This window comes from Macaca fascicularis, chromosome 6, assembly GCF_037993035.2.
Source record: "Macaca fascicularis isolate 582-1 chromosome 6, T2T-MFA8v1.1".
NCBI lineage: Eukaryota > Metazoa > Chordata > Mammalia > Primates > Cercopithecidae > Macaca > Macaca fascicularis.
This window is the reverse complement of record NC_088380.1, coordinates 180,488,763-180,512,300: the sequence shown is the minus strand read 5'-3', so window position 1 is coordinate 180,512,300 and position 23,538 is coordinate 180,488,763. Positions and strand designations below refer to the sequence as shown.

The 23,538-nt window shown below is 46.3% G+C and overlaps 1 long non-coding RNA gene across 2 annotated transcripts; it reads right to left on the bottom strand.

Moving 5' to 3' along the window:
• Nucleotides 1-5,212: 5,212 nt before the first annotated feature.
• LOC141407104 (uncharacterized) lies at nucleotides 5,213-20,475 on the bottom strand. 2 transcript variants are annotated; one of them, XR_012414350.1, is made up of 2 exons: nucleotides 18,351-20,475; nucleotides 5,213-5,419 (listed from the first exon to the last, which is right to left on the bottom strand). It is a non-coding gene; the product is annotated as an uncharacterized lncRNA (long non-coding RNA). The 2 variants fall into 2 exon arrangements; XR_012414351.1 differs by lacking the exon at nucleotides 18,351-20,475 and adding an exon at nucleotides 10,461-10,593.
• Nucleotides 20,476-23,538: the final 3,063 nt, after the last annotated feature.

Here is a 23,538-nt window from a genome sequence, read left to right as displayed (position 1 = left end):
GCTGTCACCCAGGCTGGAGTAAAGTGGGGTGATCTTGCCTCACTGCAACCTCCACCTCCTGGGTTCAAGCAATTCTTCTGCCTCAGCTTCCTGAGTAGCTGGGACTACAGGCGTGCACCACCATGCCCAGCTAATTTTTGTATTTTTAGTAGAGATAAGGTTTCACCATGTTTGGCCAGGCTGGTCTCGAACTCCTGACCTCAAGTGATCCACCTGCCTCAGCCTCCCAAAGTGCTGGGATTACAGGTGGGAGCCATAGTGCCTGGCCTTGTGGGTTTTTTTTTTTTTTAATGTTTTAATTAATTGCCAATATTTCAATGTTGGGTGATTTCATAAAAATTCAACTTCAGGCTTCTCTTGAAGATATCGGGATCTGGCAACCCTGAGCCTGGTCCCTGAATGACAAGAATGGGCTGGGGTGAAGTAGCTGCTGCCCCTTCCACCAGGTCACTGGCTGTCCAGTCCTCACTGGCCCACCCAGCCCACTTCATTCATCTTTGTCACCTGCCTGGCCCCTCTGGTGTCTGAATTTCCAGGTGTCAGACACATCAAATTTAGCTATGAAATCCTCCACTTAGGCACGTACTTATTCGGTCTCCGATATGTGGCATGCCGAATAAGCTGACACTTACATCAAATTAAACCTGCTTTTCTTAGCAAAGAAAGAAACAAGATCAGTCACAAAGAGTCATTTATGCCCATGAGATTTTAAAAAGCACAAGCTGTCCAAAGTCAGCACAGTCATCCTCATAATGAGGACAGAGGGACGGGCCCTCTAAAGCAGCACTTCAACTTTAATGTGCGCAGGAGTCACCTGGGGCGTCTGCCAAACTGCAGGTTCTCATGCAGTGGCTCTGGGACAGGGTGTGAGACCACGTTTCTTACCAGCTGCCAGGGGAGGACAATACTGCTGGTCCCTAGACACACCTTCAGTAGCAAGGCTCTGTGACACCCCTGCAACAAGCTAGAGAGTCCTAACCCCCAGATAGCTCGGCTGTCCCCTGGGGGCAGTGCCACCACCCCTCCTGCCGGGACAGAATGTGTTCCAGGTCATTCAGGTATTCCTGGAATCCACCTCTGGTGTCACCACTGGTGCTGAAGGTAGGAAGCCCTTTGCTTGGAATACCCTGTTGCTTCACTTTGGTCCAGGACAGGGAAACATGGGAAGCAAGGGACACACAGCAAGAGGAGTGGGGTGACGGTGGGGGTGAGGGTGGGGTGGGATGGGGTGGGGTGGGGCGAGAGTTGTGTGAGGATGGGTGGGGTGGCAGGACCCAGCTATTTATGCCTTTACAGGTGCCTTTCCCATTCCCCACTCCCTACCATCATCGAGTCCCAAAGTGGTTTGTCTCGTGGGGTCTAAGATGCTCCCAGAGGGACCAGAAGACCCAGGTTCGAATCAACCTTAGTCACAAACTCCAAATTGCAAGTGTGTTGTTTTGAGCAGCCTTCACAGGCAAGCTCATGTTCCCGGCCTGCATATTATTTTTCCAGGCGGCAGGAGGGAAACCCTTTGCCCTCCCGCATCGGGGATCTCAGAGGAAGCAGAAAGAAACTGACACAGGCAGAGCGGGTCCCAGGGGCTTCTCACCCTGAGCCTGTAAACAGGAAGCACAGCTATACTCTCAGGAACACCCTGGTGTTTGCCGGTTTGTTTTGCAGCCCTTGGGCCCATTCAGATAAACAGGGGAGAGGATTGTCAGAAACTCACCGAGCCCTTCACGGCACTCCCTATCTCGGCAAGGTTTGGTGATACCAAGGCTGCTGGCCAAAGATTTGCATGGGGGGAGGGATGGGGCCCGTGCTATCGGCTGCAGGGAGGGTCCCACCTTCCCCAAATTCCCCTTCTGCCATGCCCTAAAAGAAATATTTCTCGGGGCCATCAAGGGTGGAGACGCCAACCTGTCCCTGGTGGTTGCAGCCGGCGTAAAGCTGGCTGCAGCAGCGGGCAGGAGGAAACAGGAGACGGGGTGCCAGGCCCGTATCAGGCTGCCTGCTTTCATTATTGTCCTATGTTTTCAAAGTACCAACTCCGAAAACAGCGGGGAGGGTAGAGTTTTGGGGCTTGTTCGGCCTAGGTATACACAAACAGCAGCAGACAAAATGTCCTTTATCAGCTATTTCCCAGGAAACAGGGAGAAAGTTCTTCTCAGCGCCAGATGATTAAAGAAGAGGCTCACCCTTCTGGGAGACAGCCCTCTCTTTTTCCCTCTCCCCTTTGCGGAACACTAAGTCACTGTTCCAGATGCCCACCAGGAAGGTCCCTGTTGGAGAGGAGGCAGCCACAGGGCTGGAGGAGGAGGTCAGCTGCTAAGGGGACCAGCTCACTGCCAGCCAGGGCACAGAAATTCTTTCCCAGGAAAGGGGATGTTATGTAGCCTGCTGGGTAAACTGGAAATTATTAACCACGGGATGAGTAGAATCAAAAGGTTTTGAAAACTGGTTGTTGGCTTTACTGGGAGTTGCAAGCACGCTAGGGAAAAAAATATTACAAACCTATTTGGAATTTTTTTTCCCCCTGAACCAGGAAGAAGCGTTTCTAATAATTCTGTCAAGTAAAGCTCTCCAGTGTTCTTTCCTGCTGGTATGTCAAGGGTGGTTTTGTTATTTCTTCACACAGATGGCCAAGGAAACAATGTATTTTTCTTTTCTTTCTTCCTGGTATTTTTTCCCCCTAAAAGAATTTGAGTCTTTCTAAGCTAACCGTTTCTTATTTTTTTTCTTCTCTATTTCTGATTTAGATAAAATGGTGACTTCAAAGGGACTTTGAGACCACTTACATCACAGTAGAGTTTGAGGTTCCCTCTCATCATAAAAATAATAGGTGCCACCTCCCGCCATGGTCAGTGAGTGTCTGGGTCTGCATGGGTGCCTCCCAGCAGGGCTTCTCCGAGGCATGTTGTGTGTGCAGACCACTTACAGATCATTAGAAGAGCCTGACTCAGCAGTTCAGGGCCCTCGGGGTCAGCATTTCCGACCACTCCCATGGGATGCCCATGCTGTTGGTTTCTGGACCACTCATTGAGAAGGAAGGCTTCTTCCCCCAATCTCATCTAATCAACCCTCATCTCTTGACAGGATTTAATTTATTTTAAAAAGCTGAGGGATTTTCCCTTTGAAAGAGAGGCAGACAGGCCTTAAGCAATCTTTTTTTTTTATTATTTTTATTTTTTTATGAGACAGAGTTTTGCTCTTATCACCCAGTCCGGAGTGCAATGGTGCAATCTTGGCTCACTGCAACCTCTGCATCCTGGGTTCAAGAGATTCTCCTGCCTCAGCCTCCCGAGTAGCTGGGATTGCAGGCGTGTGCAACCACGCCCAGCTAATTTTTGTATTTTTAGTGAAGACAGGGTTTCACCATGTTGGCCAGGCTGGTCTCAAACTCCTGACCTCAAGTGATCCACCCATCTCAGCCTCCCAAAGTGCTGGGATTACAGACGTGAGCCACTGTGCCTGGCCAGCCTAAGCAATATTTAATCTGCCTTTGGAACAGGCGGTGCTGACATGGCAAGGTGAGCAGATGTAAGTAAGATACCTGTGGGTACAACAAACCCAGGCTTGAGACGTCCTCCCTGAGCTGTGAAAGAGGGGCGTATAGACTTTGAGTTTTGGAGGCAGAAAGGTAAAAGTTCAAATCGCAGCTCTGCTACTTACTAGCTGGAGGGCCCTGGGTAAGTCATGTCACCTCTCTGAGCCTTAGTAAATGGGGCTATAAAATGGGGTAAACTCTACCCCCGAGGGTTATGGTACAGAGCAAATGAGAAAACACACATAGAGCACCTTGCATCTGCCCAGCACCTCATATCTGCACAATAAGTGGTAGCTTTTCATTTACCCAGCAAAGTCAATGAACACCTGCTAATTTCCTGGTCTGTTCTACTCACTAGACATATAAAGGGAAAAAACAGATATGATGGTCAGAATAACGCACCCCAGAGATGTCCATGTCTTAATCCCTGGAGTTAGTGGATATGTAACCTTACATGGCAAAAGGGACTGTGAGATGCAATTAAGGCTAAGGACCTTGGAATAGGGAGATTATTCTGGATTATGTAAGTGGGTCCAATGTAATCACATGGGGATGAAGGCAAAGAAACTTTCCCAGCTATGGTCAGAGAGAGATGCAATGGCTTCGAAGAAGGAGCAAAAAGCCACAAGCTAAGGAATGTAAGTAGCCTCTAGAAGCTGACAAAAGAAGAAAAAATAGATTCTCCCCTAGAGCTTCCAGAAAGGAATGAAGCTTAGACCTGTGTTGTACTTCTGACCTACAGAACTATAAGATAATATATCTGTATTGTTTTGGCTGGGGGTGCGGTGGTGCATGCCTGTAATCCCAGCACTTTGGGAGGCCAAGGTAGGTGGATCACCTGAGGTCGGGAGTTTGAGACCAGCCTGACCAACATAGAGAAACCCAGTCTCTACTAAAAATACAAACAATTAGCTGGGCATGATGGCACATGCCTGTAACCCCAGCTACTCGGGAGGCTGAGGTAGGAGAATCGCTTGAACCCGGGAGGTAGAGAGGTTGCAGTGAGCCAAGATTGTGCCATTGCACTCCAGCCTGAGCAACAAAAGTGAAACTCCATTTCAAAAAAAATTTTTTATATATATATATGTATGTATGGTTTCGAGCCACAAAATTTGCATTAATTTGTTATAGCAGCAACAGAAAACGTCCAACTGACACGATTTCTGCTCTCACGAAACTCTCATGTGGACAGATGCAGTAATCGGGTAAATGAGTAAGTGAGCAAGGAAAGATTGAGTTACACTCCATGAACACATGCAGTGATGAGACAGAAAATGAGTTGGGGGGAATGGGTGCCCAAAAAGTCCTCTCTGAAGCGCTCGTGTTTCCGCCAAACCTCAATAACAAGCAAGAACAAGGCAGGAAGAAAACAGAGCCACGCAGAGGGCTTGGCAAGTGCAGGGCCAGTAGTAGGAACAAGCTGGGTGTGTTTTCCCGTGGAACGGTGGCCAGTGACAGGGGAGTGGCCTGTGAAGTTGGAAAGGCCTGTGATGGACCAGACCAGGAAGGAGCTGGATTCTAAGTGTGATTTCTATTCTTCTGGTGTATCACCGAGCACATTCTGTATGTCAGAGAAAGTCACCGAGACTTGGCAGAGAGCCAGAGACGTGGCATATCAGTTTGCCTGAGTGCTTTGCTGTAACAAAGCGCCCTAGACTGGGTGGCTTAAACAACAGAAATGTATTGGGATTTTTATCTCAATACATTTTATTCCAAATGTAATATCAAGGTATCCGCAGTGTTGGTCTCTCCTGAGGCTTCGCTTTGGCTTGTAGATAGATGGCTGTCTTCTTCTGGTGTCTTTATGTGCTCTTCCTTCTGTGCGCGTCTGTGTCCCAATCTCCTCCTCTTATAGAGACATCACTCATGACTGGGTGTGGTGGCTCACGCCTATAATCCCAACACATTGAGAGGCCAAGGTGAGATAATTGCTTGAGCCTAGCAGTTCAAGACCAGCATGGGCAACATAAAGAAAACTCATCCCTATAAAAAATGAAAAATAAAAAGTAGCCGGGTGTGGTGGCATGCACCTGTAGTCCCAGCTACTCCAGAGGCTGAGGTGGGAGGATCACTTGAGCCTGGGAAGTGGAGGCTGCAGTGAGCCGTAATTACACCACTGCACTCCAGCCTGGGTGACAGAGTGAGACCCTGTCTCAAAAACAAAATAAAACAAAACACAAAAAACAAAAAAAATCAGTTATGTTGGTCATTAGGGCCCACCCATATGACCCCATTTTACCTTAATCACCTCAATAAAGGCCTTATCTCCAAATACAGTCCCATTCTGAGACACTAGGGGTTGGGTCTTGAACATGTGAATTTGGGGAAGATACAATTCAGTCCATAACATCTGGAAATGTTGGTTCCTAATGATGGTGGTGATTGCATTGCCAAGACCCGTCTTTAGAAAACTGTTTGAAGGAATCCCCTTCACAAACCACTTGATTGGGGTGGAGGAGGCCGCCCAGAGAGCAGAGATTTGGATGTTCTTTTGAGAAGATGGTGTTTTGTTAAGCACAGAACCGAGCAACAAAGAGCCTGGGGGTGTGCCAGGCTAGGGCAGAGTGTAATTGTTCTACAGAGGGAGGGAGAGAGGAGCCACCAAGGTTGTGTGCTGCAATGTCCAGAGCTGCTCAGTGGAAAGGAGAAATGAGAAGAAGTGGCCTGGCTAATGGCAATCTTTAAGCAACTTACTGTGCTATAAGAGCTTCTCTTCTTGCTTCCTCATGAGACCATCAGTAAATTCCACATTCTGTAAGCAAACTATTTGGAAAAGCTCAAAGGGGAGGATGGGGAGATCCTGATGTACAGTTTACATTTACAATAATGAACACAGTATAGAATACGGACGTATTGTGTCCAGAGTTGGTTCCTGCCAGTGGGTTCGTGGTCTCACTGACTTCAAGAATGAAGCCACGGACCTTTTCGGTTAGTGTTACAGCTCTTAAAGGTGGCACAGACCCAAACAGTGAGTAGCAGCAAGATTTATCATCAAAAGTGAAAGAACAAGGATTCCACAATGTGGAAGGGGACCTGAGCGGGTTGCCACTGCTGGCTGGGGGGTGGCCAGCTTTCATCGCTTATTTGTCTCCTCCCGTGTTCTGTTTCTGTCCTATCAGAATGCCCTTTTTTCAATCCTCCCTGCAATTGGCTACTTTTAGGATCCTGCTGATCAGTGCATTTTACAGAGCACTGATTGGTGCATTTTACAGATTGCTGATTTGTGCGTTTTACAGAGCACTGATTGGTGCATTTTACAATCCTCTTACTAGCTACAGAGTGCTCGCTGATTGGTGCGTTTTTTACAGAGCACTGATTGGTGCATTTTACAATCCCCTTGCTAGCTACAGAGCACTAATTGGTGCGTTTTACAATCCTAGCTACAGAGTGCTGATTGGTGCATTTTACAATCCTCTTGTAAGACAGAAAAGTTCTCCAAGTCCCCACTTGACCCAGAAAGTCTAGCTGGCTTCACCTCTCAATATTATGTAGGACCTCATAACATTTGTATAGTGTATTACAGTGGGTTTCAAACTTTTAGTAACAGAACATTTGGTCCACATTAAATCTTATGCCAACCTAAGTAGAGCAGCTGCCCCTCTTCCCCTATCAAGACTTTTCTGAATTTACTGAGGCTTCAAAGGCACAGTTTCAAATGACTGGAGCACTGAATATTTCTATAATTTCCTAAGCAGTAAAGGGACCCTGGATGAGAGTGGCATGGGGCCTCTCCAGAATCACTCCTGATTCCACTTCAAACACTGTGTCCAATCCCCAAACTGTTCCCATTAGAAGAGCAGGGGACACATGCACTTTGAAAACCATCAATATATTGTGTTTCTAAATAAAAACCCAGCTGGGCACAGTGGCTTATGCCTGTAATCCCAGCACTTTGGGAGGCCAAGGCGGGCAGATCGCCTGAGGTCAGGAGTTTGAGACCAGCCTGGCCAACATTGCGAAACTCCGTCTCTACTAAAAATACAAAAATTAACTGGGCATTGTGGTGCATGCCTACAGTCCCAGCAACTCGGGAGGCTGAAGCAGGAGAATCGCTTGAACCTGGGAGGCAGAGGTTGCAGTGAGCCAAGATTGTGCCAATGCACTCCAGCCTGGGTGACAGAGTGAGACTCCATCTCAAAAAAAAAAAAAAGAAAAAGAAAAAGAAAAGTATACAGCGATTAAATAAAAACCCTGTCACAAAGAGGATTGGGGAATGTCCAGTGTCCTCAAGCTTGAGTCAGGTTGAGACATGGTATGTCCCTGTGGCAGGCAGCCTGAATCCTGCCTGGCTCTAGCACCTGCTGTCGTCTTGAAGTTCAATTGAGTAAGAATAATACTGCAACTTTTGGGCTATTTTTCCAAAAGTTGGAAAATATTGGCACTACTGAATCCACCCTGGCTAAAATTAAGAGAAGCTGTGTCCCAGCTTGCTGGGCCCAGTCACCTGGAAACAGGATGCTGTCTGGCTAATGGTGCCAAATCCATGGTGTAATCTAACCCTTTGTGAGAATTTAGAGTGACTCTCTCACAAAGTGCTTTTCACGGTTCATCTAGTTAGCAGGGATCTAGCTATTAGCTATTCACCCCTTGCTAGAAATACACAATATGACATTGAATAAAAAGTCCATGACGAAGAAGAAAGGCCCATGTCCGTGACTAGAACAAAATGATTTAATCCACCAAAATTTCTTTCAGGGAATGCAGTTTAGGAGTTAGAACAAATATTTGGGGAGCAAGTGGGTAGGGGTATGGATGGCCAGGGCTGCTACTATACAACTTCAGAATATACTGTCTCTTGGAGTTGTACAACTCGGGCGTACTGGGAGACCCCGATGGCATACATCGATAACAAATGTGGCCCCTACATTGCCTTCTGGCAAGGTCAGCCCTGTTTCCTAGTGGGCCCAGTCTTAGAGAAGCCCCAATAATTTACTTAAATAAAAACCCGGCTGGGCACAGTGGCTCATGCCTGTAATCCCAGTAGTTTGGGAGGCCAAGGCGGGTGGATCGCCTGAGGTCAGGAGTTTGAGACCAGCCTGGCCAACATGGAGAAACTCCGTCTCTACGAAAAATACAAAAATTAGCTGGGCGTAGTGGTGCACACCTGCAGTCCCAGCAACTCGGGAGGTACTGGGAGACCAATTATTGTACTGATCATTATCAGTAAAATATCAAATCAGTATCAGTACCTTGTAGGGAGCAGTATTTCTTTGCACGACTCAAAGGAAGAAGGGCAGAGAGAAGAACACTATTTGGTGGTTGCATTTAAGATTTTGATGTGAACTATAGGATCAGACCCCACCCTGTGATCACAGAGATCTTCTGAAAAATCTACAGGTCTACAGGAATGCTTTTTTTTTTTTTGGTGAGTAGCAACGGGGAGGCTGGGTTCTGAGTCCAGACTGAACCTGTATCAGGGAGGAGGGACATCTGGTTTACAACAGTGATGACTCTTTTTCATTCATTTATTGAGCACCTACTGTATATAGGCAGTGATGCAGGAACAGGGAGCAAACACGTTCTAAATAGACAAGTACACATTTGTTGTGTGTGATAAAATACACATAACTTAAAAGTTACCATCTTAACTGTTTTTAAGTGTACAGTTCAGTGGCATTTAATATGTTCATATTGTTGTGCAACCATCCCCATTGTTCATCTCCAGAACATTCTCATCTTGCAAAACTGAAACTCTACCCATTAAACAAAAACTCCCCCTTGCTCTCCACCCTCCCAACCACCATTCTGTTTCCTGTCTCCTTGAATTTGACTGCTCTAGGAGCCTCATTTAAGTGGAATCATACAGTCTCTGTCTTTTTGTGTCTGGCTGATTTCACTTAACATAACATCCTCAAGGTTCATCCATGTTGGAGGAACATGAATCTGAACATGGATCTGAACACAGATGATCAGAATTTCCTTGCTTTCAAAGGCTGAATAAAATTCCCTTGAATGGACAGACCCCATTTCATTTATCCATTCATCTGTCTATGGATACTTGGGTTGTTTCTACCTGTTGGTTGTTGTGAATAATGCTGCTGTGATCACGGGTGTATATACAAATTATCTCTTCAAGACCCTGCTTTCAATTCTTTTGTCTATAAACTGGAAATGCAATTGCTGAATCACGTGGTAATTCTGTTTAAATTGCTGAGGAATGGCAAGATTGTTTTCCACAGTGGCTGTACCACTTTATATTCCCACCAATAGTGCACATGGGTTCCAATCCCTCCACATCCTTTATTTATTTATTTATTTATTTATTATTTGTTTTTAAGACGGAGTCTCACTCTGTCACCCAGGCTGGAGTGGAGCAGCGTGATCTCAGCTCACTGCAAACTCCACCTCCCAGGTTCACACCATTCTCCTGCCTCAGCCTCCCGAGTAGCTGGGACTACAGGCACCTGCCACCACACCTGGCTAGTTTTTTGGTTTTTTTTTTTTTTAGTAGAGATGGGTTTTCACCGTGTTAGCCAGGATGGTCTCCATCTCCTGACCTCGTGATCTGCCCATCTCAGCCTCCCAAAGTGCTGGGATTATAGGCATGAGCCACCGCGCCCAGCTCTCCACATCCTTTTAATGCTTTTTAAACAATAGTAGCCATCCTAATGAACAGAGTTTTGATTTACATTTCTCTAAGGATTAATGATGTTGAGCATATTTTCCTGAGCTTGTTGGCCATTTGTTTATCTTTTCTGGAGAATTGTCTATTCAAGGCCTTTCCCCTTTTGTAATTTGGGTTGTTTGAGGATTTTTGTTGTTGTTGAGTTGACAAGTTTGAATTTTTGAGTCCTTGTAAGACCTATTTTAATTTTTCTGGCTTTTGACTACCAAGATTCTAAGACAACCCCCATTGACAAAATAAATAGTCTATGACAAAGACTTCCACACATCACAAAATGAGTAGTAGTTCTAAATCTTCCAGACTTACCATGCTTAGACCCAGTTCAGAACAACTTTCAGCTTCTGAGAAGAAATTGGGACTATCTAAGGCCCAAGCATACGGCTTATATTCCTCTCATCTAAATAGTTCTCATCTGGGCAGCCTTCATTTTGCAGGGGGTGGAAATACCCTTTACCCAGTTCCAAAACTGCAGCTGCTGATGTGTGAAAAAAAAACCCAAAGTCACATGTCCCACAAGCAGCTGCCTTTTGACTTGAGTGTTTCTACATAGGAACACTTTTCCTTGAAAACAAGGAAGACTGCATGATAAATATTGAGAAAAATTTCTCTCTCCTGGTACCCCAAAGCAAAATTGAATTGGTGCAGGATTTAGGTTGTTTATTCTTAAGAATATGCTTTTTCTCACTTTAATACTTGCAAATTTGAGTCTACAGGGCAGTTACACAATAGTATACCTAAATGTGTCTTTTTAGCCCCAAGACATTGGTATGTTCCTGACTTTGTACAAGGCCTGCACACCGTCTTCTGACCTGTATGCACAGTGTATTGTAGAATGCATGTTGTGTCGTATACTGTGCAGTGCATTAAACAACTGATCATCAGGACCACAGTGAGCCTGACTATGTGCCAGTCATGTTGCTAAGTATTTTATGTGTATTGTGAGTAGTAACCAGGAAGAATCAGAAGCAGGAATCCCAACTCTGACCATTACTAGCCTTGAGATACTACCAAGCTACTGAAGTCTCAGTTTCTTTATCTGAAAAATGGAAATAATTTTGAGAGGTGAACCAGCTGGACTTCTGGGTCAGGTGGGGACTTGAAGAACTTTTCTGTCTTACAAGAGGTTTATAAAATGCACCAATGAGTGCTTTGTAAAAACACACCCATCAGCGTTCTGTGGCTAGCTAGAGGTTTGTAAAATGTGCCAATTGGCACGCTGTAAAAATGTGCCAATCAACGTTCTGTGGCCAGGTAGAAGTTTGTAAAATCGACCAATCAGCGCCCTGTAAAATGAACCAATCAGTGTTCTGTAAAATGAACCAATCAGCAGGACATGGGTGGGGACAAGTAAGGGAATAAAAGCTAGTCACCCCCAGCCAGCAGTGGCAACCTGCTGGGGTACCCTTCCATCCTCTGGAAGTTTTGTTCTTTTGCTCTTCACAATAAATCTTGCTGCTGCTTACTCTTTGGGTCTGCGCCACCTTTAAGAGCTGTAACACTCACCGTGAGAGTCTGTGGCTTCATTCCTGAAGTCAGCGAGACCACAAACGCACCTAAGGAACAAACTCCGGACACAATATTATCATCTTTCCTCAATTCTAAGATGCATAATTTTTCACATTTTAGCAGATCTGGAACCAGAGCATGTCACACAATCAACAGAGTTTTAGATTCAATAAAAAATAGTATAAGCTCTTCAAGATGTTGTCATGAAAATTAAAGGAGATCCCACTTATAAAATGCAGAGCATTGGCTCTGAGGCATGGTAGTCCTGAAATGCATATCAGCAAATACAACTTAGTCTGTGTCTCCCGCTCCAGGCACCCCCATAGCTGTCAAATGGACAGCTCAACCTGCCCCAAGCAGGACCCTGATTTCTGTGCCCCACTTCTACCCTTGCCCAGTTTTTCCCTTCCTAGTGTACAGCTCTACCTTACACCAGTTGCTCCAGGCCAAATATCTAGAAGTCCTCTCTGAGTCCTCTTTCCTTGTTCTGAGATAAAATTCATCCCAAACCCTGTCAGCACCATCTTCAAAATCTATCCAGAACCTGACCACTTCTCACCACTCCCATGACTACCAGAGTCACCATCACCCGTCACCCTTCTCATGACATCAGTCTCTTCATTCAGCTCCCGTGAATGCCCCTCCCCTCCTGGCTGTACCCCTCCCCTCTCAGATGCTCCATCCACACAGCAGGCAGAAGGATCCTTTAAAACCCAAGTCCCTCACCTCCTCAGTACCCTCTCATAGCCTCTATCCCACTGACAACACCATCCTCATCTCCCTGCCTGCAGAGTGCTGCATGACCTGGTGTTATGAATTGAATTGTGTCCCACCAAAGTCATATGTTGAGGCCTTACTCCCAAGGTGACTATATTTGGAGATAGGGCCTTTAAGGAGATAATTAAGGTTAAATGAGGTCATGAGGTGGGTCCTTAATCTGATGGGATTGGTGTTCTTATAAGAAGAGGTGGCTGGGGCCGGGCGCGGTGGCTCACGCCTGTAATCCCAGCACTTTGGGAGGCCGAGGCGGGCGGATCACAAGGTCAGGAGATCGAGACCACAGTGAAACCTCGTCTCTACTAAAAATACAAAAAATTAGCCGGGCGCGGTTGTGGGCGCCTGTAGTCCCAGCTACTCGGGAGGCTGAGGCAGGAGAATGGCGTGAACCCGGGAGGCGGAGCTTGCAGTGAGCCGAGATCGCGCCACTGCACTCCAGCCTGGGCTGGGCGACAGAGCGAGACTCCGTCTCAAAAAAAAAAAAAAAAAAAAAAAAAAAGAAGAGGTGGCTGGACATGGTGACTCACACCTGTAATTCCAGCACTTTGGGAGGTCAAGGTAGGAGGATCACTTGAGGCCTGGATTTCAAGACCACCCTGGGAAACATAGCAAGACCTGGTCTTTACAAAAAAAAAAAAAGAAAGAAAGAAATCAAATTACAAATTAAAATAAAAACAAGAAGAAGAAATAGCAAAACACTCTCCCCCTGCTTGTACAGAGGAAAAGTCATATGAGAACACAGCTAGAAGGTGGCTGTCCGCAAGCTGAGGAGAGGGACTTCACCAGAAACCAACCCCACCAGCACCTTGATCTTGGATTTCAAGTCTCCAGAACTGTGAGAAAACAAATATCTGTTGTTTAAGCCATGCAATCTGCAGTAGTCTGTTGTGGCAGTCTGCACTGACTAACACATGGCCCTTCCTGACCTCACTTGCCCTTCCCAAGACTCTTTTCCTCCAGCAAAGTGTTCCTCTGAACACACACACACACTGGCCTCATTGCTGTTGCGTGAAGCTGCTAAGCTCATTCCAGCCTTATAGCATTTGTAATTGCTGTTTCCTCTGCCTGGAATGTTCTTCTCTCTGGTTTTTGCTGAGCTCACCCCCTCACCACCTTCAGGTTTCTACTTGGTGTCACCTAAGAAGGCATCTCTATTCATCCTAAGTAAGACTTTCCTTTCCGGATCACCTTGCACACCCAATCTTGTTTTATTTTTCTCCACAACACTGACATAATAATAAGAAGCTTGATTTGTTTATTGTCTCTCTCTCTGTGACCAGAATAAAAGCTCCTTCCAGAATAAAAGCTCCTTCCAGAATAAAAGCTCCAAGATAATCAGTCTCAGATCTCTCCTTGGGAAAGTCGGAGACTGATCACCTTGCTCCCTGCTGCATCTCAGCACCCAAACAATACCTGGCACATAGTAGGATTGCAACATATGTATGTTGAATGACTAAGTGAATGAATTAGTATGTATCATGCTTGCTTTATACACATATGAGTATATGTATGCATGTATACATAGATGTAACATGTGTATGTATTTACACACATATATTCATCTATATATTTGTATTTATATCAACATCTGCACTGACCTATAAAGCAGGACATGTTCATTTGTAAAGAGGATACAGACCAATGATTTATTTCTGATTCTATATGGATGGAGGAATTCTAGTGGCAAAATGATGTGTTTGAAAACCAAAAGCCCAAGGTCACACAGTTGCTGGTCCACCAGAGGCCAATTTCCTTATCACGCTAGATTGGCTCTTGAAAATCTCACTATAAATTATGAGGAAGAAAGAAATTCAAACCAAAGAATAGTAGAGCTAGGGGGTTATTTGAGATTCTCTAGTTCAGAGTCAACAAAAAGTGTGCTACTCCTTTCCCATCTCACACCCTTGGCAGACATCACTAATGGATTATGGCATTTTCCACCATTGAACTTCTGAGTCCTGTTTAGCATAATGCCTCAGGCAGACTTAGCTGCTCAAATGAAGTGATTTGTCATCCCAAATCTAGCCCACCCTAATCAGTTTTTGGATTGAGTCTGAGGCCCAGAGAGGAGCATTCATTTGTCCCAAATTGCACAGCATGCCAGAGCCAAGGCCTGGGTCACCCAAAGCTGACCTGACTTGTGTTCCTATGGTCCAACATTAAGCTTGAAGGGAACTTAGAGGTCATCTTCAATATAAAATCACATAGGAGGTTATTATTTCTAAATGATCTTTCATTACTTCTGATTACTTCTAAAAATTTTAATCACTTGCAGCCAAAAGTTAAGTTACCAGTAAAATGAGCTACAGGAATCAGACCAACTCCGGCTGCCAGCAAGATGCTAAATAGAACCAATTGTACTCAAGAGGCCAAGAAGAAATTCCTGCCTTTTGAGATCAAGGAAAGTAAAAGACAGTTCAGCAAAAATAGAGACTGAGAAGCTTGATTGGTGAAAAGCGAGGGAGGATCAACATGTTTTTCAAACCCGTGCAGGCTGCAGAAGACACTATCGCCTTCCTCCCGAGAGCCATCCTCCACTTTTATCTCCGCTAACAGAAACCCAGTTGTATTCTGATCTTCACCCCTCAGGCAAGGTAAACTATTCCCAGCTCAAGACTAAATCCCAGTTGTCCAAGCCAAACATGCAGTCTCATTCCCCCCGACAATGATGAACACAAAACTGCATGTGACCTGATTCTGACCACGGTCCTGCCACAAGACTCTGGGAAAAACCGCTGACTCTTAAAATGAGAAACACAAGAAAAGAAAAGCCAGTCTCTTTTTGCCTTTGGACATTGGTGCATTTGAGTGTGATGGCTGGGCTATGGCAACCATCTTGGCACCATGAGGAGAACAACTTGAGGCAGGACTGACAGGCCCAAGACCCCAGAAAGGAAGGACAGTAGAAGAAACCTGGATGCTTGGAAATGTAGAGAACCATGCAGTTAACCAGAGGACAGCCTGCCTTGGGTCATAGATCTTTCTTCTTGTTTAAACATTTGGCATTGGGGTTTCTCTTACCTGCTACCTAAAGGATACCAACTGGTACATGAGATACCTCCTATTTCTTCCTAGAGGCTGAAACAGACCTAGTCAAAGCTCCAGGCCTTTCCCAACTCCCAGGCATTGCATGCTCACTTTTCCAGTTGTCTAAGGACAGAACAGACCCTTATATTTGAGGGTACCCGGGGGAGCTCCGCCATGACCCACATGTATTCCTCGTGCCTGAAATGCCACCCTTAGTGAGGTATCATTCTGTTTCGATATGCAAATAGTCCTGGGGTAAATTAAGTCCCCTAAGTGAGAAAGAACTAATTGCATCTCTTTCTTCTTCCAAGAAACTTTGGCAGACTGTTATTACAAGAGAAACAGATGCCAAGATGGGAGTTAACGCACAGGGGTTTCATGAAGGTAAATGCCTGTGAGAGAAAATGGGTGGAAAGGAGGGTAGCGAGAGCAGTCAGGCCATGTGATGCAAGACCCTGAGTGGAGGAGAGAGGGAAGGAAGATTGGGTAGAAGTATTCTAGGCAGTTGTGCCAACTTGATAGGCTTGGCAGCACCTTCCTTGAGCCATGGTCTAGTAACAGAGGAGTTCTGTGTCTGCCAGTGATAGCTCCCCTTCAATTCCTGCCAGGCAGTCCTGGGTAGGAGCAGCCTCTGGGAGGTGTGGCCTCTGCACAGACACAGCTGGAAAAAACAGGCTCCTGGGGCAGAGGGGAAGGAGACTTGGGGTGGAAGACAGCCCCGCAGGGGGTCGTGTCTGTGTGATGGTCACACTCTGTCCCATCCAGGCACTCACTCAGTAAACCTCTTTCAGTGAAGTCAGCTCAGACCACCAGTTCTTCACATGGTGGTCATGTCAACGGCTGTCGTTGCTGACGAATGGAAACTAGAGATGGGGCTAGGTCACTTGAGAACATTAATGTGTCATGGCCAGGTTGGCACAGGAGAAAGCTGAGCTCACGAGGCAGAGGCTCCAGGAGTCACATATGCCTGGGGATTAGTGCTACTCTGGACTTCACAGGCCATGCAGTTTGGGGCAGTTTGAGGCCATTTTCTCTGGTTCTCACTGGCCAGGAAGAACCCCACCCAACCTCTGAGTTACTCATTGTAAGCCTGGCTGCTGCATCAGAGATTCAAAACACTGGGCCTTAAGTGAGAGTGCAGTTGCCTTCTTACCTATTAGTGCAGGTGCAGGTTTGGGATGGGGACCCAGGCTCCTGCCCTCTTGTTGCTCTGCCCTCCCCAGAGTGCTGCAAAGGAATATCATCTGCAGAAAAATATTGATGAGATGATGCCTTGGCAGCCCATGTATGTGCCAGGCACGGTTCTCAATACTTTATAAGTATCAAGCCTTTAACCCTCAAAATCTCTCAGAGTAGATAATATCCTAATTTTACAGAAAGTGAAGCCAAAAACGTCGAGTTGCCAGTTCCACAATCTATGCTGGCAACAACTATGCCTGCTAGCCAGAAGGAAGAGGGGGCTGTGCAGAGAAATGGAGCCCTCTTCCCCTTTAAGGACTGAGACAGATACCATGAGTCAGGTGGCCACTCTTGGTTTCCAGGGTGGCTGAGAGATGTAGTCTTTAGCTGGGCAGGCATGTGCGAAGTGCCCAGTTAAATTACTACTCTGCCTGGAATGGCTCTTCCAATCATTTACACCATCATTCATGATTTACCAGGCCATGATTTAGGCTAACATTATCCAAGATTCAGTTCACCCGCACTGGGAAGACAGTCCCAACTCCACCCCTGGCTGGGTTAAATGCCCCACTTAGGGCTTCCATTAGCCCCTGGGATGCCTTCTATGTCACTCTTATCATATGTTATTAGAAGATCCTCTCTGGTCCCAATAGGCCTGCAGACATGGTTTGTTTGGTCCACACAGTGTTTAAAGAAAAAAAAAAAAATAGAAAAAAAAGCCCCCCCCCCCACATCCCTCCCCCACATTCCAAACGTATGGCTTCCCCTTAAAAATCATAAGGCACAATAATAATGGACAGTCAACTGAGACTGAGTAGCTCCCCAATCCCTGTACAGAGGACACATGCACTTTGTTCACAGTCCCCACCGCTCCCTAATGTCCCACACCCTGCCTAATTCATTCATTCATGTTGCCTGCCTGGCCCCTGTAGGTAGTAGCCATTGCAACTCCACTGGACTATGGGTTTTTGGGGGGTAAAGTGTGCTTTAGCTGGATGCGCCTTGCACTTGGCACACAGCAGGTGCTCTGAAATGTCTGCGGAGTGTGTGAATAGGTTCGCTGAAACTTTCAGGACTAAATCGCATTGCAGCACAGACATACATTCCACCCACACCCTTCCCAACCGTCACCCCAAAGAAATCTATATTTAATTGGTTTGCAAAATCAGAGCCTCCAAGCAGCTTCACACTAGAGATCCTTTCTAAACGGCAGAAATGCGACAGCTTAGCCCTGCGTGCTCCAGCCTATTCATAGCTCGGGTGTGTTTCCTGGGCAGCTGCATTGTTCTTAGTGGGAGAGCAGCAGAGGCAACCTTCTCAGTCCAACTCTAGCTCTGCCTCTCCCAACCCTCCCTCATGCCCTTCCCCAATTCTCTTTCTCTGTCCAGCTCGCGGGCCCGCTGCCTATTCTGTTGGCTGGTTATTTATTTATTGTCAGCACTAATCAGAGGGTGGGGAGGGGAAATAGGAGCTCTTGCCGATGTGAAAGTCCTTCCCCAGGGTCCCCAGGGAGAATCCTGTGCGGTGTGCGGCGCCAGAGGTCACTGTCACCTTGGCCTTGAGGTGGCCTGTTTACCAAAGTGAAATGAAGATATCAGTTAGATGTCAGGTAAATGCTAATGGCCAGCAGAGAGCTGGTACAGGATTGGCCGGGCTGGGTGAACCCTTTCTTTCCAATTCTGCAGCACAAAGGCCCCAGTGACTTACCAACTCCGATAAGAGGTCAATGGGCAAATGTCAGTCCTTGATTGAATGCGCCTCTTGGCCTGGTTTCAGGAGTTCAGGGCTGCCTCCCTGCGTTTCCCTCGGCTCTCCTCACTCCTATTCAACTGGAGGAAGGTGAAGCATTTGTTAGAAAGCCCTCCCATCCACCCTTTCCCTATCTCTGGCAGGAAAGAAAGCCTATCCCTCGTGTCCCAAGGTCCGAAAGCACAATGAAAACCGGCATCATTATCCTCCAGCCGTGAATGGGAAAAGCGGGATGTTGACTATGGGTCGTCACCTAGGAGAACAGATGAGACTAGATTCAGTCACAGAAAAGAACAGGAAACAGTCGTTGCCTTGTTTATCAGTGTGTGATAGATAGCACCCCCGGGCCGCCTCTCCACGCAGGGCCTCATTAGGAAGTCGGCACCTGAAACAGGAACCTCCGCATCACGTGGTCCAGGATGAACCGGGCCTGTTAGCTCAGTCTCCCAGGACTGTGGATCCTTTTTGCATTCCTTCTATTGCTTTTCCAATGTGGGGAGTTGGCACTGGGCACAGTGAGGGTCTCACACCTCTGCTGGTTCTCACCCACAGGAAGCGTCTCCCACATCCACATCTTCAAGCAGCCCCTCCCCAAGCCCCTCGATGTCACTTCGTCTTCATCCTCATTTAGGCTTTTCTGCAAACTCTCCTGCTCCTTGGTCAGCCCTCTTTTATTCTTCTTTAGACTTTTTCTCTGCATCCTCCTGCCCCTGCCACCGTAACAATTGAAAGAACTGTCAAATCTTCTCAAATAAATTTTTCTGCATTTTTTTTTTTGCTTCTTCTCATATTTAACCTTGGTGATATTTTAATTTTTTTCAGCTTGTGAAAGATTGGAAATCAGAAAGAATGTAAGAAGTTTGCGTAGTATACAACACCACGTGCAATAAAATGGGCACAATTTGTCTCCCTTTTATACCATGTAGCTGCTGATCACTTGGGACTGCTACGAAATACATAGGACATCAGTATGTAACATATTAGCTGTATAGCTGTATGTTGATTTCTATAGACAGCGAGGCATCTGACCTTTGGTCTGGAATGCATCTTGAAAATGGGACGTGGATTGTATTACTTTGTCTTGCTGCACAGTTGTTCACCACAAGCTGTCACAGGTGCCCCTCACAGCCTTTTTGGTACTCCAGTGGAGGCCTGCTCTGATTAGACGCTGGGCTCAAGGCCATTCTCGCTGGCTTGTCATTGCAGGGCAGTGAATCCTTGTGAAATCAGACTCTTACACACCGGTGAGTTTCTGGGGTCCGGTTAGTAAATCATACCTTCAAGTAAACTGCCATAGCCTCCACCATATTCAGAATAAGCAAAAGCCTAGAAACATTGACTTGAAGAAGGATGTCCTGTCCCTTTGATGACAAGTTGCCTTGTCACTGGAAGATAAAATGGCTTCATTTGCCCATTTGCCGCAGTAGTTCTGATGATCAACCCTGCTTCCTGTCTTGTGCTCCCTTCAACAGATTCTCCATGCGGAAAGCAGAATGATCCTCTTAAAACACAAATCAGGTCAGCTGTCTCTCCCCTGCTTCCAAAAATTCTGCAAAATATTTAGCATCTCAGCCAAACTCCTTCCTACGATAGTGCCTATCACTCTGACTTCATCTCATGGCATCTTCTCCCCCTCACTCGTCACGCTTGAACCACATTGGCTTCCTCACTGTTCCAAAGACATGCCAAGCTCACTTTCTGCTCAGTGGGGTTGTAGTTGCTGTTCTTTCTGCGTAGGATGCTCTTCCCTCAGATTTCTGCATGGCTGGCTCTTTCTCATCAGGTCTCACCTCAAATGTCACCTCCTCTGAGAAGCCCTCTGATCTTCTCTCACATCGCTGTCTCATTTTCATCCCATCCCTTATCACTAGCCAATATCTTTCTGTTCATTTCATCATGTACTTCCCCTACCACCCGCTGCTGTGAGAAGATAAGCTCCATGAGAGCAGCAACATGGTCTGGGGTCGCATAGAGTCCAGTCCAGTCCAGACTTGGTCCAATCCTCCAAGTCCAGATTCATCTCCAGGCAGCTTCCAGTCCAGAGTTCTAGGCACAGCACGAGCCAGCTTCTTGAACAAGTGTTGGCATTTCTTTCTCAGTGGCTTTGGAAATCAGATGTCAGCCCCCAACCTTGTGACTCAGCCGGCGCATGTGAGAAGGCTGGCTTGGGGACACAAAGTCCTTCAGTCTCTAGAGAGATAGCAGCCCTCCTGGGAACAGGGCCACAGATGAAGGCTGAGCATGAAGCCCGGACACTGGCTGCCACTGGAAACTGACCCTCTGCTGGACCATGCCAACTCTCGACATTTCAAACCAGGCAATGGCCCAGTCTTTTGAAAGACAGTATCGCCTAGCTATGGAATTACCATGCAGATAGAGCTTGGGGGATGAAATTAAATTTCCCTTTTCAGAACAAAGACAAACACACTCCTCTTGCCCATCCTAGGAGAGCTGGGCCGCGAGCGCCTGCCTCTGTGCCAGGATTCAAAGCCCACGGGCTCTCCTGCTTGCTTCAGCAGTTCCTGGCAAGTGCAACGGAGTTATCCCGCTTTAAAATCCAATTGCCTGCCCACGGTCGTGAATCCCATCTCCAAAGGCAAGAAAAAAAAAAAAAAAAAAGAAAGAAAAATTAAAAAAAAAAAAGTTGGTGAGGGCGTGAGGGGCCGGGGTTCTCACAGATTCGGCCCAGATGAGCCCATTTAAGCTTCTGACATTATGCCTTTTGGGGAGGCCAATTCAAAATAAAACCAGCCCAAGAAGCTCCTGTTTAAAACAGAAAGATCCATAAATGCAGCTTCTGTCAGTAATGAGAAAATGGAAATCACAAGCAAAACCAGAAAACTCATTCCCCCAGAATCTTAATGATCTCCAGAATAATTGTGCTGGTCTCTCACATCACGGAGTGGATGGTGCCAGCCCTGGGTTTTCACATGAGGGTCAGATGGGTTCATGTTTTTTTAATTGGGCTCATTTCTAAGCAGTGTGCTTGTCATGATGCCTTAATCCCTTCCCTGTGCCCCAGCAAAAATGCTTTCTCTCTCCTTGTCTTCCTCAAACAAATGCAGCTTCTCAACAGGGAAATGAGCTTCCCTGTCTTGCAAACAGATTTCTTATCATATGACTGATCCACTGTGGGTGAACTTGCATTTCTCTTGCATAAGAAAGCAATTTCCTGAAGAGAAAAAGGGGGGAAAATCAAACCGCTTACCTCTCCTTGTTTTCCATATTAACATCCTTAGCTGAAGCTCCTGAAGATAATGGGAAAGAAACGACTTTATTTCAGAGGATGAATATCAATCTTTCAGATAGCAGTGGGATGTTCAGGGCTCTCTAAGAGGCCGCCAGGTTTTCCTGCATTTGTTTTATTTGGCAGGACTCACCAGAAGGAACAAATTCTTTGACAATTTCAAAGGTTCTCCAGACAAACTGCTACCTTCTGATAAAATCTCCTAGCAGGCTAAAGTTCAACAATGACGAACAAATTAGAAAATTCTGCCATTATAGTGGAATATAAATTGGCAGGTTCATTTAGGATGCTTAAAACAAAGAATGAGATCTTAAAAGTAATAAAAAATAATAATGAGCTTTGGGATTTAAAAAGAAAGAAAGAAAGGGTAATTTCTCAAGTGTGCGCAGAGGTGTGAAAAGTGACAGCAGCCATCAGTTAAATAAAGAAGCACTAGTGATTTGGCAGACAGTAACCATAGCACACAGTCTCAGGGGGGCCTCAGACCTGTCTTGGCCATTTCACTTCTCTTGTAGGTTCTGACTTTCAGCTTCATTGCACCAAGAGGGGGTAGTGAGCCCAGCACAGGCCCAGCACGAGGATCAGCCCTGAGAGTGGGCTGGGGGTGGGGTCAGAAAAAGAGGAAAGAGGGAGGGAAGGAAAAGGGAAGGAAGAAACTACTATTTTACCTACCTTGGCTGATTCAATTTGAGAAATGCTTGTTGTGCACCCACTATGTGCCTGCTGAGGCCAGGGGCCAGGAGACAATAGGGAGCAAAGCAAGAACCCAGCTCAGCCCTTTTGGAGCTCCTGGAGATGATGACTTTCACCACATGCTATGGTTTGAGTGTGTCCCCTCCGAAACGCATGTTGAAATCTGATCCCCAATATGGCAGTGTTGGGAGAGGGTCCCTAGTAGGAGGTATTTGGGTCATGGGACACCACTGTCATGAATAGCTTAATGCTGTCCCTCAGGAGGGAATTCTGACTCTCGTGGGAATGAATTAGTTCCCAAAAAAGAGGGTTTTTTTGAAGTGAGCCCAGACTCTCATGCATGTCTTTTTGCACATGCCTTCTTACCTTTCTGCTTCTCCACCACCCTGTGACCCAGCATGATGCCCTCACTGGAAGTGGAGTGTATACCAGTGCCATGCTCTTGGACTTCCCAGCCACCAGAATCATGAGCCAAGTAAACTTCTTTTCCTTATAAATTATCCAGCCTCAGATATTTTGTTATAGCAACACTAAACAGACAAAAGCACTAGACAAACACACAAATAAATGTAAGGTGGTCATCTTGCTGAGTGCTACCAGGGAGTGCGTGAACACATGGTTCTGTGCACAGGAATAACCAGGAGAAAAGACTAGGTGTGGTGGTCAAGACAGCATCCCCTGAGCACAGAGAGGATGGAGTCAAACGTTCATTATGGTTGAGTGCTCTTCTATGCCAGGTCCTGGCTAAGTATTTTGTAATCATCATCTTATTCACTCCTTGCATCAGCCCAATAGGACAAATGATCTTTATGACCCCGTTACAGATGAGTACGTCAGGCTCAAAGAGGTAATATTGCTTGCTTGAAGTCACAGAGCTGGTTACATGGAGGACTCAGACTCAAAGGCAGGCGTCCCTGTCTCAGAGCTCAGGGCCCTGACCACCACAGCATACACTGCCCTCCCAGGAGGGGTTGGTATGGCAAGACCAGCCTTCCATCTCCGAACCTCCCTGCTCCTGCCTCCTCTCTCAGGCAAACACACACATACACACACTCACACTTATACATGCTCTTACACACTTTTTCACAAACCCTCACACTCTCTCCCACTCACAATACTCTCAATCACTTACATTCCCACACTCACACACTCTCAGGCTCACACACTCTTTCTCACACACACTTCCTGCCCCCCTGTTCCCAGAAG